Raw genomic sequence first — 17,355 nt, 5'->3', positions numbered from 1 at the left:
ATCACTGATAAATCATACGAATTTGTAAGGGAAAAATTGTTCGCGAAAACAAAAAAATCAGAGAAATACATTTCTACAAATATAATCGTTACTAAATGCATGCATAATTGTTTTATGACAGCGTAGCTTCCAAAATTTAAGGTCAAACTCGAATAATTCAGTCTTTTAAAACGGCTTTTTTTAACTTATCCGGATTTTAAGGGCGAAATCTAGTAAAAATTTAGATATTTTAGGTAGTAATTTAGAAATTTACATTTTAGATTTTTTCATAACTAAAAAATTTTTTGGAACTAATTCTTTTTTAAGAAAACTTAGGCTGGGCTTTAAGTTATTATAGAGGATGAAATCCATAGCAATTGGTATAAATAGACAAATATTTTTATTAGTAAAAAAAGTTTAAGACAGCTTTCTTTGGAAGATATTAATTAGCGAATTTAACATTAAGGGAAAAAATATTGATGAATACAAACTAATCTAACTTTGAAACACATACTATTTATTCCAAATTTTATTATTTCTTTCAGACTTTTATTAACGTCTAAAACAAATATTTACCTACATAAATAATTTAATAAGTTTAAAAAAATAAATTATTTTTGATTTCTATCTCATGCTGCAATATTTTTTATTTAAATTTCTAAATATCGTTTTTTTTTTCAGTATTACGTTGTGCGATTATTCCATAAAAGATCTATCTAAGCAAAACATCATATTATATCATATTCGGCCCATTGACAATGGCCCATTTAGATCTAATTCACTCCGCTATAAAAACAAAATATTGTTCAACTTAACTTAATTAATTCACTTAAGTATAATAAACACATTATTAATATTTTTATCACTGACTTCAATGTTATTTTTATTCATTTTCGATTAAATAATAAAAATAGTTTTCTTTTTTGTCTAAGAATTATGATCAATATCAAAGATTATGATCATTGAAACATGAGTGCTATCTAAAATTTTTAAGACCAAAAATTTACGTTTCATGCTGCTGCCATCTATTGACAATAGATTTAACTACTCGTACTTAGGAAATTATAAATGGGTGAAAATTTTTCAGTTCAGTTTCCGGTTATGTTTTTTACTTTTCCATGATTCCAATCACCTAAACTTCAACAATAATAGTGAAAAAGGTTTAATTCGTAAGAATAATTTCTTGAAAAGTCATTTAAAAATATTTGCATTCGTTCTACAAAATATAAATAAAACAGCTAAAAATTGATGATTCAATGATAAACTAACAAATCTCTTAAATTAATATAATAATTTCTGCATGGTCTAATATTTAAATATGTTGCAATAATTAATAGTTAAACCAAAACGCTACTGAACTTTTCTATATTTAGTACATAGCGGTCTTATAATTATAAAATTCCCTCTTATAGTGCATAGATTGATCCTTTATCACGTCAAAACTTTAACCAATATTAATGATTTATCAGAAAAAAAGTAGAAGCCTATAAAGTAGAAATTTCGTATTTAAGAATTTTGTTTAAGTAATTAACGAAAAATAATTAACTACATTTTATTTTCTTATTCTACGGATTTGATTTATATAAATAGTTATGTTGTGCACAGTGCTTAGAGATATGAACACTACTAAATGCAAGAGCCATGCTCAGATTATTACCTATAAGCTTCAAATTGAAAAGCTATTATATATTTCTCAAATTTTTAATACTAGAAATAATATTTAAAAAATATCTAAGTTTTAACAAATACTAAAAAAAAATTCTTTATCTAACTTGCGTCGGGCCCTCTAGAGCAGAGGCTCCCAAATGGGGTTCCATGAAAGCGTCACCGAGGTTCCGAGAATTAGGAATTTTTTTTAACCAGTTATGATATCCGAAACCTGTAATTAAATTTATATGCAATTAATAATGACTTATTTACTTAATATTTCCGTTTTCATTAAAGCATTTCATTGAAATGCTAGTAAAGCAATATTTTTCTAATAACAATATTATGAATGAACTATGAAAAGGATACGTATTTATGAAAAATTTCAAAGTATTTCACATCGAATAAAAATAATCAAATTCAACATTGAAGATGTATGTTTTTCTCATAACCATTCTCAACGTTTTTCTCCCCTTTCCTTTTTTTTTTTTCCGTAACTGCTTTTTCCGTTCGTTTTCACTTAATGCATGCATTAAAATCAAATTAAGAACCAGACTAGATGCCACTGTACTATACACCTAAGAATTCAACTGTCTGACGTAAAGAGAAATTTTAAGACTAATATTGATAAAACGATATAATAAAAAATAAAAATAAAAAATCATACTTCATTAATTCACTAATCTATCTAACTGGATATTTTTAAAATAATTAATTAAGTTTAGGTTATTACGTATTTTAAAAATAATTATAATTCAAATTAATTTATATGTTAAAAATTGCTAAAGAAGTTTATGTCTTAAATCTCGGATAGCGTCAAAAGAAGATCAATCAAAGGTAGATCAAAAAAATTTGAACCGCTGCTCTAGAGTTCTCGAACTATGGGGACCTGATCAAATACCTCGTGAGCCCCACCCTTACGACAGAAATTTACTAAGTAAAGCTCAAGAAATTTGTCATAATATTCCTTAAAAATATCCGTCGATTTGACCCAAAAACATTCAAAATCATTCTTGAAAACATTTGCTGTTGATAATTTTATTTTATAACCGTCGTTGAACNCCCCATCCTTACGACAGAAATTTACTAAGTGAAGCTCGAGGGCGGAAGAAGCTCAAGAAATTTGTCATAATATTCCTTAAAAATATCCGTCGATTTGACCCAAAAACATTCAAAATCATTCTTGAAAACATTTGCTGTTGATAATTTTATTTTATAACCGTCGTTGAAAAGCCGACCTAATTTTGAGTTAACGGCTACCAATGCTCAACGCCGTAGGCTTGTAATTTTGTACCCAATTCAGAAGACAAGGGAACTCCAGGATCAAGTATCGCGAGAAATTTTGCCTTCGTGGAGGACTTTTTAATGGAACTAACTCGCATTTGCGTTATATGGAGAGGAAAACCACAAAAAAACCCACCGCTAACCTGACGATAGGGGGACTCATTGTTGTTGATAATTGACAAAAAGTTTTCATTCTAATTACCAATCGGCGATGGTCCAAATACAGCTAATGGTTTGCAGCTACTTATGTTCAAGCCTAAACCATAAAACAACGAAACTTCTCTACCAACTTACTTGCGTGGAAGATTAATCAAGTAAACTAAACTCATATTTGCGTTACTTGGAGAGGAAAAATACGAATACCCCTACGGTAAACCCGATAGCGAGATAACTTCGATAATTAGTCGTCACAACAAAGTGAAGGCCTCTGCTGAATTGTTTTTCGCGAAAAATTGTGTAAGGGGATTATAATACGAGATAATTGGAGGGAGATACCAAACAGAAACAGCTGATTTTTATAGAAATTTATTGAGGAAATGAAGATCAGTTGTCAACCATGTCTTTTTAAAAAAGGTGAGAAAGAACAATTCTAATAAGTCTACAACTTTCATTCAGTAATTGTGTAAACTTCGTCGCTGAAATAACTGACAGCAATACAATAACATTTCTGAGATGTTTTTCCCTTTAACGACAACCCCTAAAAAAACGTCTACAAACCATTCAAAATCACCTGACAAGTTTAGGGGAGAAAAAAAAAGAATAAGTTTGCTTGAATGATTTTCGTAAGAATTTCGTAATGGGGAAAATATCCTTGCCTTAGTATTAAGAAGTTCCTTGAAGTTGACGATGTTTTTGCTTTTCAAGGAAAGCGCTACCTTTCCTTCAAAATTGTCGCCAATTCCACATTTTTTCCCTTTTAAAATCATATTACGGATAATGTTCTAGGGTGGTGTAATTATATTGTTGAATAAGTCTCTTAAGTAGTTGAATAACACTCTAAAACAGTTAAATTTGTAACAAATTTAGTAGAGGTTTTTTTGAGGGGATTTTTAATATGCAGACATTTATTTTTACATTTCAATTAACCTAACACATATGCATATATTAATGTTGTTCATGAAGTAATATTATTATTTTAAAAATTAAATTAATAAATACTATCAACACCTTTAATTTTAAATAAGAACTTATTTTTAATACCAGAAAACATAAATACGATTCAATTCTTTGTTTGCGGGTTGAGTTTTATTATTGTTATTATTACATCAATTTATTATTATAAGTTTTATCTTTTTTGTATAAACATTTACATTTTGTCGAAATGCAAAATTTTAATTACTTATAATAAAGATATCATCAGTTTTAATGATAAAAGATAATAAAAATTACACATAAACGTGAAAATCTTATAAGCATTCTTGAATTATAAATTATTATTAAAAAATGTTCACCACTTTAAATTTTAATTATTAATTTATTTTCTATACAAGAAAATATAAACACGATTCAATATTTTGTTTGCGGGTTGAGTTTAATTATTGTTATTATTTTATCAATTTATTGTAATAAGTTTTATCTCTTTTGTATAAACATTTATATTTTGTCGAAAAGTAAAATTTTAATTACTTATAATAAAGATATCATCAGTTTTAATGATAGAAGATAATAAAAATTTCACATAAACGTGAAAATCTTATAAGCATTCTTTAATTATAAATTATTATTAAAAAAATTTATATACATCTATATTAAGAAATTTATTATAAATTATTATAAAAGCGCTTAATAAATGCAACATAAAGGAAAATATATACAATCTATAAATCTATCTAATCTCTCTCTAGTCACACTAAAATTGAAAATATAAATAATGCGTTAAAGTTATACTTAATATCTCTTTTTATTGAAGTAAGATAGTAAGATTTGGTATCTATACATTATAAATAAAGTATTAGTAGAAACTAATATAAATACTGAAATATCATGAGTATATAAAAATTTAGTATCAGAAAAAACAAAGATGCAACAATATTTAAGTAAACAAGACTAAGGAAACGTAACTACTGATTTTGTGATAGGAAATAGGCTTAATTCTACGGTTATGGTTAGAAAATTGAAGCGAGGTAACTTCCGGCGATAGAAAGTTCTGGAGCAGTACGATATGGTTTTCAGAAGAAATATGGGAATGTTCACATCCGTTCTACAGAAACTTTGAACTTCCCCTTTTGGCAATAGCGGATAAAGAAAATAGCATTATAAGCTAAAAAGGAATCAAAATTCAATCCGCAAATTTCGACTTTTGCTCAGAATATTTGACGAAAAAGTTCTTTGTGTTATAAATTAAATTATGAATGATAATTCCAAAATACGAATAATAATTCCAAATTTCTTTGTACTATGAATGATAATTCCAAAAATATTGAATTGAAGCATGAATTTTGGATTAAAAATTTTAAATTTTAATAATACTGTGCATACAAAAATTAAACATCAGAATTTAGAATTAGAACATCATAGAAACAAAGTTAAATTTTTAACATTTAGGAAAACAATTCGTTAATGGAAAAAAATCATATTTATTTCAATATCGCTGGTAAAAATCTCGAGACCAAGAGGGACCCCGCCGAAAGAGAATGAAGGGGCCCCAATAAATGTTTTGTTTAGGGCCCCACAAAATTTGGTGATGGTTATGACCTCATTTAGCAATTTATATAAAATCAATAAAAAATTTGATATTAAAATTTTAAAAAAAAAATAATTCTAAACAAAACCTAAGTTGATAAAACTTCATAATTGTATAGGCTGAGCCGCGATGGCTCAGGGGAAAGAGCGTTCGCCTTCCAATGAGGCGAACCGGGTTCGAATCCCAGTCGATACGAATTCCACAACCAGCTTGCACCGACCACAGTGCTGACGTGAAATATCCTCAGTGGTAGACGTATCATAGGTTAGAGTTCCCTTACCATCAGGCTAACCGTGGGAGGTTCTCGTGATTTTCCTCACCATGTAACGCAAATGCGGGTTAGCTCCTTCAAAAAAGTCCTCCACGAAGGCAAATTTCTCCCAATACTCGATCCAGAAGTACCCTTGTCTTCTGGATAGGGTTCAAAATTACAAGACTGCGGAGTTGAACATTAGTAGTCGTAAACCCATAAAATTGAGTCGGCTGTTCAACGACGGTTATAAAATATAAAATAAAATTGTATGGACTAATTAGAAAATTTGCTACTTGCAAGCTGCCGATGTTATTAATTAGGCTTATTGCAAAGAGCCTTGCATGCGTATTGCTGAGAGATGTCGGCAGTTTACAAAGGGCTCGACCATCCAATTAGCCTACGTCATACACAGGTTTAAAACAAAATATGCATACTTAAATATTAAAACAACAGCTATTTTTGTTTAACAAAGTGAACGAAAGTACATAGTACTTTTTGATGTACTTTTCACAGAGCACGGATTTATTCATTGAAAATGAAAGAAGTCTATTTTTCAACCCACGTCATAACAAGTACAAATTGACACGCCCGCATTGTATTCGCTAATTCATGTATGAACAACATACATTTTGAAGAAAACACCAGCCAATTAGGGCGGATATCACACCTGCAAACTGAGTAGAAAAATGAATGCGGTTTTGGACCCCTATCATTTGTTTTTTAAAAAGCTTTTCCTGTCTTTATGCATGCCATGCTATTATTGGGGGAAAGTTATACTCAATTAGAATGAAATAAGTGGGTGAAATTTTTTTTCTCAATATTTTCAAAAAAACTCTTAAAATATTTTGAGGTTTGTTTTTGAATACACAGTACAGCAGAAAACAGCAGAAAATATTAAAATAGCAGTTTAGTAAGTCATGCTGTATCCAAGATCTTTATGCAAATCAAATATAATCTTTAACTTTTTAAGATGATAACTAAGTTTTGTTGTTGTTGTTTTTCCAATTGTGAGTGGGAAATTTAAAGTACGTATAAAAAATTATAAAATCCATAATTTTCAGATCAATTTAATTACTTAGTTTTATTACGAAACAATTCACTTACTAGATCCAACAGCTAAATAATAAATGGCGATTTAATATTTGTATTATTTTGTGATTAATATTTCAGTTTTATAAATATTATATTTTTATTGTTCTGTTATTATTTATCATTATTTCTCCAGATTTAATGATTTCTGACTATCAGAATAGATTTTTTTCTATATATATAAAAAAATGAGAGTATATTTTGTGAATTATAGTAAATAGTATAACAAGAACATTTCGCCATATTTCCCCCATAATTAGGCACAATTCAGCAGCATATATTCTGTTGCATACTTCAGAGTGTTGTAAGGAGATTAAAATAATATAACGTTCGTNTTTTTTTTTTTTTTTTTTTTTAATATTTTCAAAAAAATCTCTAAAAATATTTTGTGGTTTGATTTCGAATACACAGTATTTCAGAAAACAGCGGAAAATATCAAAATAGTAGTTTAGTAAGTCATGTGGTATCCAAGATCTTTATGTAAATCAAATATTTAACTGTTTAAGATGATAATTAAGTTTTGTTGTTGTTGTTTTTCCAATTGTGAGTGGGAAATTTAAAGGACGTATGAAAAATTATAAAATCCTTAATTTTCAGATCAATTTAATTACTAAGTTTTATTATGAAACAATTCGCTTACTAGATCCAACAGCTAAATAATCAATGGCGATTTAATATTTGTATTATTTTGTGATTAATATTTCAGTTTTATAAATATTATATTTTTATTGTTCTGTTATTATTTATCATTATTTCTCCAGATTTAATGATTTCTGACTATCAGAATAGATTTTTTTCTATATATATAAAAAAATGAGAGTATATTTTGTGAATTATAGTAAATAGTATAACAAGAACATTTCGCCATATTTCCCCCATAATTAGGCACAATTCAGCAGCATATATTCTGTTGCATACTTCAGAGTGTTGTAAGGAGATTAAAATAATATAACGTTCGGAAAAATGGATTCGTATGGTCTCAGATGATGATTTCCCAGTGAGAAAGTTTTGCTGCCAGGATTAATATTTACATTGTTGGATTAGCATAGAGATATTTTTGCTGTTTTCTTCTGGTCATAACGCAAAAAAATAATTAAAGGAACAAAGCAGTTCTAATATTTGATTTAAAAGTCCTCTTCAGAATTGGATTCAAAATTACAGATCTACGAGGATATAATAATTAGAGTTGGGGGTAATTATTTTATGGTAGATATTATGAGTTTAATGCAACTCCTTCCATTGGTGCGGAAAGTAAGTTAGAAAAAGGGAAGAGGTCACGCGTAAATGGAAATCGGTTCAGGTGTCGACCACATCACCTGGCCCAGCACCGACAAAAAAAAACTAAACAATATATTAAAGCAGAATGCAAAAGTCTATTTATGCAGGAGATTCTTATCATATCTGCTAACATACTTATCTTTTATATGTCAAGTCCAATATCTCGTATTGTTTTTATTTGTTGCATGAAAAAAGAATATTTATGTTTTATAGATCTTTTATTTATAGTAGGACGCCAAGGTATAACAATATCAACATAAGTTTTATGTTTCATTATGTTTTATTACATGTTTACTTATATCTTTTATGTTAAATAAAAGCAAGGCACATTACATCCATGAGAAGACAGTAAAAAAAAAAGTATAAAACAAATGATGCCACGGTATATTGGAGAAAATCTCTATTCCAATATATAAATTCCAAAATAAGCAGACGAAAAATAACGAGCAGGTTCTTTTTTTTTGGTTGGAAATAACACCCACTTCTTCATAATACAAAGCATAAGAAAATAAGCCATTTTTATACAATACACGTTACTACAAGACACCCCCTGATGGATCTTATCACTACTCAACTCCACTCCATTCGGAAACCCTACCATCCCTTGAAAAATTCCATTCAACACCCCCGCAAGGAACACGCAACGCTGAAACTGCACAATAAAAGGCGTCTACCAGGAAAACCCGACTCTTCCACCCTCCCTCACCCTTCTACTGTCACATACACACAGAACAACAAAATAAAAGAACCTTTTCATCAAAAACGTACTTGGGCCCACCCCCGTTAAACCCACCTACAGTTTTTGCTGGTCTACACACCCAAACACTCACTACTACTACCACCTGAACGCCAGGAATTTCCTCCTCTACAGGTAGAACTAGATTTTTTTTTAATGCAGCATCTTCCTCGCGTCATTTTTTCCTCCCCCCCCCCATTATCTCCTACCACATTTCGTAATACCAGCTGCTTTTACCCTCCCTCCTCCCACCAACACCACTTCAACCCCTACTCATCGTTTAAGTTCAAACGATTTTGTCGTGTGTGTGTCTAAATGAACTTTGGCAACCATCCGTGGGGCACAACACATAGCACAAAACTGAATTTGAAATTAAATATTAAGGGATTATTTCTCGTCTGCTTACGCAATTTAACCTTCCTGTAAGTTCCTTCCCCCCTACCACCGTCCGCTGCGGGAGACATCTCTTAATGTATGAAATGGGGATTGATAGGGGATAAGTTGGAGTTGAAGTCAATGACTTTCTAAGGAAATATGGTTTTAACCCAGGGATTTGTTTAAATAAATCGTGCAGACGATCATATTTTTGTTCGTTAGAAATCTCTGTGTAAGTGGCATGTTAAACTTCTGAGAAAAAGTGTATAATCTAAGAAAAATTTCATAATTTTTTTTAATTAATTTTTTTGTTTTCGCTGAAAAAAGTAAAATGTTATATGGTTTGTACGCAGGATATAAAATACATATATTGATCGAGCAGTATTCGGAATTATGTTAAAAGATTAACTACAACACTTATGAATAGTAAGTATAATTATAAATAGCATTAACTATAGCAAGCGTAAACTAAAGAATATTCTCAATTGCAAAGAAGTATTTCGATGGTTTTTCGAATGCTACGAATAATATTTTAGTGAATTATGAACAAAGAACGGATTAAATCTAATTCAACAGGATATTTCAGATTTATACTTTAATTGAAATCTCAGTTTGACATTGCCTATCATACGTGCTTATGATATTTGATTAAATATTATAGTTAAAACTTAATTAACTATTTCTCCCCTTTCTATTTAAAACTGGGATTAATTAAATATTAGAATGACATTTATGCCATATGAAAAATTTAATTTTATATGGAAAATTTTACGTTGCATTTTAATTACTTTTACTTTTAAAGTACAGAGTTTTGATGTCATAGATAGTTTTTAATTTATTTATTTATTAAAAAAAAAAAAAAAAACATTACTATTTCTTGTGCCATTTTCGAAGTAGATATAATTTCTAGCTATAGTTATCTTAAATAGATATAGCTATCTTAAATATTACGATAAGTGATCGTTTTCAACTTGTCATATGCATCATTATTTTTTATTTATTTATTTACTGTAAATTTTGATATTTTTTCCCCTTTTATTATATCATTCACAACCTCTCCTTAATAATATCCTTGTCATTGACCAATAAATTCCGTTTTAATTTATTCAAAATTTTCTTTCTTCCTCACTAAACTGCTTCGATTTTGTTAGAATTTAAATTGGCAGTTATTAATAATAAAATATATAATTATTTTTTTCTATTATTTTTATTGAAATTATTTTTCAGTTAAAAAAAAAAAGAATAAAACTGTTGAAGTGCGTATGGCTTTTGGAAAGACAAAATAAATAAAAAATTCAAAATAAAAAGAATTTTAGCATTTATATTTTATAATAATACTCAATTAATATCACTCAAAATTACAAACAAATTACTTCAACGGCATATTTAAAAATGCACGCTATAACATATTTTATACACAATAATTGGTTTTATTTAAACGGGAAAAAAATATCAATGCCAAGTTTAAATGCCACCTCCAAATAGCGAACCAAAACTACAAATTCAACAATTACAACGTCAAATAAATAGTCATTATAGTTTGGAAAACGTAAGTTAAAATACTTAACCTTGCTTAATGATACCGTACATAACGCTTACTAAACAATATAAACAAAAATAACAATGAAAGAATTTTTAGCTCGGTAATATAAAACATTTTTGCAAAAATAGAGACCAATTAGTGTTGACATAGGAGTTATAAAGTTTTTAAGCGTTGAAAAAAAATACAAAAAAATTTTTTTAAAAAAATACCAGACAAAACTTTTAACAACGTTGTGCATAATATTAATTAGTCAAGACTTGTTGGGGGGAAAAAAGATGCAGTGAAGTATTAAATTGATTTAATAGATACTTGCACTTATTTTGACAAAGAAATAGAAGGAAAAAAAGAAAGAAAAGAAAACCCTTTGCTTATGTTTTGGAACAAAAAAAAAAACGGGCTTGTATTTCAGAACATTAACTATCTTAGAATAGAGATCAATAGAACGTAAAGGTTTACTGTAAAATAGTCTTAAGACATTAATGATAGCAAGAAGGTGTATTCAGATTTTTTTTAAAGGAGTTTTTTTTTTTTCTTCTTCATTTTTTTTACCCCCTCCTCACTTGAAGTTTGTTGTGTTAGGCAAGGTCAGCGACCGGAAATCACGTGACTCGTTTACTAAAAACTTCCTAGGAACTAATTGGGGGATTTCTCATCTAAGTATTGTTTATTTTGTAATCCCTTGTAAGGAGGTCCAGGGGTAGAAAAAAAGTTTTTGCGTAAATTTGATAGAGGTGTGCAGCAGTGTTATTATTTTTTCAAATATAACAACTTTCTCATTTGCAATTTGTGAGTCACAACTAATTTTATTTTCACGCGAAATTTACTCATTAAAAATAATGATATATTTTTTTTTCCGAAATAAAACATGCAGATTTTTATTTAGGATTGACTTTCCTACGTTTCCCGTGTTTTACTGCTATTTGTTACGGAAAAAAATCATGAAATAAGTTTTTTTTTTCCCTCTTCTTAATTTTTGATGAGTAAAGTTGAACGTGGGAACAGTGAAAATTAAATAATATTGATGTCAGAAACAAATCAAAAATGTAAATTAATTAAAGGTGAACATAGTAAAAACTAAAATGATTTTAAACACAATAAAAAAATTAAAAAAATCAATAAATTAAAACAACGAACGGTGAACACTTTAAAAACTTAATAAAGCTAAAGGTGGGCACAATAAAAACTAAATAATATTATAGATTAAAACAAAACAAAAATGTAAATTAATTAAAGGTGAATATAGTAAAAACTAAAATAAGTTTGAACACAATAAAAACTAAATAAAGCTAAAGGTGAGCATAGTATGAACTGCATTAAAGCTAAATTAAGTTAAAGGTGAACACTTAAAAAACTTAATAAAGTTAAAGGCGGGTACAGTAAAAGCTAAATTTTTTGTTGATGATCACTTTTGTCAAACTGAACCCAAAGGATTTTCTTTTATATCCAAGTTAGAGTCCACCAAGGATAAATTATTCCAATTGTTATCATTTCAATTTTAGTAATAATGATAAATAAAGCTATAAAAGATGGACGAAGTTAAAAAAAAACTATACATATATCATTGTAATAAAATATAAACATATATGGATGCAATTAAAAATAATAATAAAGTTTATGATGGAAACTATAAAATTCAAATAAAGGTAGAAACCGTAAATACTAAGTTTTTGGTTCAAGTTTACTTTTAAAGAAACGAGCTTATTTGTGTTTATTTTAAATCTGAGTTCGCCACATATGAGTTATTCCAGTTATTATGCACAAATCAACAAGACATTTTTTTTATGAGAATAACATTGTTTTCAGTAATATATATGTAAAATTAATTAATTTAAAATTAATTTGTACTATATTCTGCACTTAGAACAATTAGGATTTATTTATTAATTTTTTAAAAATATAGTTTTGTGAAATTGTAAGTTTATTGTCGATTGTCTGATAGCTAAAAGACAGTTATTACTTCAATCTAATAAGCCTTAGCTAATGAGCCTCATCTTTACTTTTAAGAGGCCTCACTATTCTAGATTTTCGGTTTAATTTGCAACTCTCGTTTCTTTGCATCTTTGTTCTTAACAAGCTTTTGAAAATGGGACTGAAAAGTACCAACAAAAAAAAAGGTGAAAAACAAAGGCATTGGTTTATTATGTGGGTAAATTGCAACTGATATCTTTAGAAACTTCTAAGGATTTTTCCAAAACAAACAAAACAGGAAAAGCAAGCAGTTAATAATTTTATTCACGTTCGTCTGCTTTTAGATTTTTTTTTAAATTTATTTTTATTATTTTTCAAACTCATGAAAACCGATTTGGACGATGTTAAAAAAATTTTTTACACCGTAAATTATATAAAAACAAAAACATTAATCAAAAACAGACAAAGGTATAATAAAAAACCACCTTTCGAAAAATGCTGATTTCAGGATTGTATTGCTTTAATTTTATCGGGGCAAAAATTCAGCATAATTTTTTTATATTGATTTTTACTTTTATTAATGTTCAAACAAATGAAAACTGAATTGGGCGATGCTCAAATATTATCTCAACGTAAATTACATAAAAAAATAAAAACTCTTTAAAAAGACAAAGGTATAGTAGCACTAAACTACGTTTCGAAAAAGGCTGATTTCAGGATTGTATTGGTATAGTTTTATCAGAAGAAATCAATAGAAAATATGAAATACCGCACACTATATTTCTCGAATTCTCATTGGGTGATGACTTTGTATATTACATGTTACGAAAGATATTAGAGAGCAGAGTAGAATAAATATCCAACATTAATTTATTTACGAAAATAATAAATGAATTTTGAAATGGTTAAAGGTATAGTTAGAATTTTCCCTTACCGTTTTTAATCTTTTGATCGATGTTTTCGATCAGGAAGAAATAGGCCTCTTAACCCTTTGGAGCAGTTGGGACACCAATGTCTCTTATATATATATATATATATATATTTTTCTGGCATGATTACCAGCAAAAATATATTTTGGTATTTTATAATTACGGCTCAGGGGATAGAACGTTCGCCATCCAAAGAGGTGAACCGGGGTTCGATCCCGGTAATGGCTGGTCGATACGAAATCCGCATCCGGCTTGCACCAACCACAGTGCTGACGTGAAAAATTCTCAGTGGTAGACGGATCATGGGTTAGAGTCCCCTTGCCGTCAGACTAACTGTCGGAGGTTCTCGTGGTCTTCCTCTCCATGTAACACAAATGCGGGTTAGTTCCATCAATAAGTCCTCCACGAAGGCAAATTTCTCCCAATACTTGATCCAGGAGTTCCCTTGCCTTCTGGATCGGGTACGAAATTACAAGGCTACGGAGTCGAACATTAGTAGTCATACCCATAAGATTGGGTCGGCTGTTCAACAACAATTATAAAAGTTATAAAAAAAATAAAAAATTATACAAGACTGTCGAATAGTTACTGAAAAATGCATTAGAGTATTAGAATTATAATTGTACTAAAATATAAACTCCAAAAAAAGTAGTCTGAAATTTTTTTTTTTTTATTCATATTTAAAAATTTATCGATAGTTGATTTTGTAAATTGAAGAAATTTCAATGATGAATAACTGTTTCTTTAAGATCTAGATCTAAATGGCTGCACCTAAGTGTAAAATTGAAAATTTATTGTCTGGTAATGAAGTGCGTTAGGAAGATTTTAAATTTAACGAGGAAGACACAAGTGTTACATGCTATATTTCATAACCATAAATTATTAAAATTCTAAACATACTATTTTTCACTTATTTTGACCCAAATTAATATAAAATAAGGAAAAGGGTATGAAAAATATGTTTAATTGAAATTCTGGGTCAAAGAGTTAGGAATACTTTAGGGTCAGAAACATAAACTTTTATTTCTCAAATTTTCAATACTTATTAAAAATTTGTATTAATGTGTAAGTTTACAATTGCAAATCTTTACTAATAACCAAATTACATATTTCGCTAAAATATTTATCATTTTTATTAATTAAAAAATTGTTTACAATACATCAATCATTCTCAACCCCAAACCCAACCTTAATTAAAATCCTACGCACGTCCTTGATAGATATATATAAGTAAATAGGACTATTTTTGTATGAAAACTATTCAAAACACATAAAACCACTGTCATAATTTTAATAATAAACATTATATGTTATAAAAAAATTAATTGTATTAAATTTAATATTCAAGAGTAAAATTAATACTCATTTAAATCAAAAAGAGTTACCCGATGAAAATAAGGAAATGTAATAATTACAACTTCACAAAAGAGTAAATTACAATTTAAAAACGAATTTCAAGAATACTCAATTAATGAAGATAATATAACGAAAATTAAGAGACTGTTTTAAAAGTAGCACACAGTTAAATGAAAAAGATGCATTTAATTACCATAACCTTTGTTAAATAAAAAACCCATAGAATCTCACCATTAACATTAGGTTCTTAACATCAAAAGTTCAACGGAAATTAAATTGTTTTTATCACATATTTACAACTCTCTAACATTAAAGATATAATCGTGTTTTCTAAATGAAACCGATTTGGGAAGAAATAAACTACATTTATTATTTATTAAACCACCCCTCTCAAAATGCAAAACATGTCTTCTCATCAAGGCAGACGGGGTGCGGGTCTTTTCTGCACCCACCCTCAGACCCCTGCATTAGGTATTCAGGTAACACTTTGGGCGTAGTGGCTGCGAACAGTGGGTGTCGTTTTGGGATTGGAAGGGGTAGTCGTGTCAAGGTCCCGAACGTTTGGATACAGTGATTAAGTTAATGTGGGCACGCGAAAGAAAGAAGCCACAGGATTAAGCAAAATGAGAAATATTAAATAAAAACCGCATTCATACTGACATTGCACGTGTGGCGAAGTGCACTTGCCTTTTTATCACTTATTGGTTATTTAAAATCATGTGATCTAGCAACTATTTCAATTTACTCAAAATTGAATCAGCAAAGGTATTGAAAGATCATGCACCGAGGACCAACTGATCCAAACATTAAAACAAAAACCGCATTCATACTGACATTGCACGTGTGGCGACGTGCACTTGCGTATATATCACTTATTGGCTTTTTAAAATCATGTAATCGAGCTAGCAACTATTTCAATTTGCTCAAAATTACATCGTCGAAGGTATTGAAAGATCATGCACCGAATGCCAACTGATCTTGGGATGCCTGCAGACTTCTCCCTCACTGAACCTAAGCTGACTATCAGAACACATAGGCCGCCTATCTAGGCTGGACAGTAGTTGAAAAATATCTCTTGTACTATAGAAATCTATATAGGTTCAATGTAGTAAGATTAAATATAGTTTTTCTCATATTAAAGAAAGAAGTCACAGGATTAAGCAAAGTGAGAAACATTTAAAAAAAAAACACATTCATACTGACATTGCACGTGTGGCGAAGTGCACTTGCGTTCATATAATTTATTGGCTATTTAAAATCATGTCATTTAGCAACTATTTCGATCTGCTAAAAATTGGATCGTCAAAAGTATTGAAAGATCGAGGACCAACTGATCTTGAGATACCTGTAGACTTCTCAATGAACCTAGACAGACTATCAGAACACATAGGCCGCCTATCGAGGCTGGGCAGTAGTAGAAAAATATCTGTTGAATCATAGAAATCTACATAGGTTCAACGTAGTAAGATTAAATATAGTTTTTATCATATTAAAGAAAGAAGTCGCAGGATTAAGCAAAATGAGAAACATTAAAAAAACAGCATTCATACTGACATTGCACGTGTGGCGACGTGCACGTGCGTTTATTGTTATCACTTATTGGCTATTTAAAATCATGTGATTTAGCAACTATTTCAATTTGCGAAAAGTTGGATCATCGAAGTTATTGAAAGATCATGCACCGAGGACCAACTGATCTTAAGATGGCTGTAGACTTCGCCCTCAATGAACCTAGACAGCCTATCAGAACACATAGGTCGCCTATCTAGGCTGGGCAGTAGTTGAAAAATATCTGTTGAATCATAGAAATCTATATAGGTTTAATGTAGTATGATTAAATAGAGTTTTTCTCATATTAACAAACTCACGGGGAATGATTCCTGTTTCAGTTGTGTCCAGTTTTTAGTTGAATCGAAACGTCTGTTTTGTCAACAGTAGAAAACGCATTAAAAATATTATTAACAAATTTGGACTTACCTGGTTTTTGCACCAAGCTCCTCGATAATCAGCTAAAATTTAACTCGTCCCTGAAAAAAAATATAACTGTTAGCTTCAGATCCAAACCAACCATTTATTTTTCTTTAATATTTAGATCAACACATTAACTACACATTTATAAGCAAACACAATTAAAATGCATATATAATCTAAAAGTAATAATGGAAAAGTAATAAATTTACACATAATGGATTAAATTGTTCGTACAAAAATCAATGTGTATGAAAATTATTAAACCAAAACCAGTCTATTAATCGAGTTAAATTAGTTTAACGATAGAAGCGGAGTGGCTTTTTA

General features: G+C 29.2%; 1 protein-coding gene across 2 annotated transcripts in view; it reads right to left on the bottom strand.

The window, feature by feature from the left end:
* Positions 1–17,355, bottom strand: part of LOC107443229 (zinc finger protein 26) — a 127,027-nt gene that overhangs the window by 12,784 nt on the left and 96,888 nt on the right. For both annotated transcript variants that reach the window (XM_043048580.2, XM_043048581.2), the window contains exon 3: positions 17,038–17,087. The gene's annotated coding sequence lies outside the window, so the exon portion shown is untranslated. The remainder of the gene's footprint in view (positions 1–17,037; positions 17,088–17,355) is intronic.

Source organism: Parasteatoda tepidariorum, chromosome 6 (assembly GCF_043381705.1).
Source record: "Parasteatoda tepidariorum isolate YZ-2023 chromosome 6, CAS_Ptep_4.0, whole genome shotgun sequence".
In the NCBI taxonomy this organism is placed as follows: domain Eukaryota; kingdom Metazoa; phylum Arthropoda; class Arachnida; order Araneae; family Theridiidae; genus Parasteatoda; species Parasteatoda tepidariorum.
This window is presented reverse-complemented; position numbering and strand designations above follow the sequence as displayed.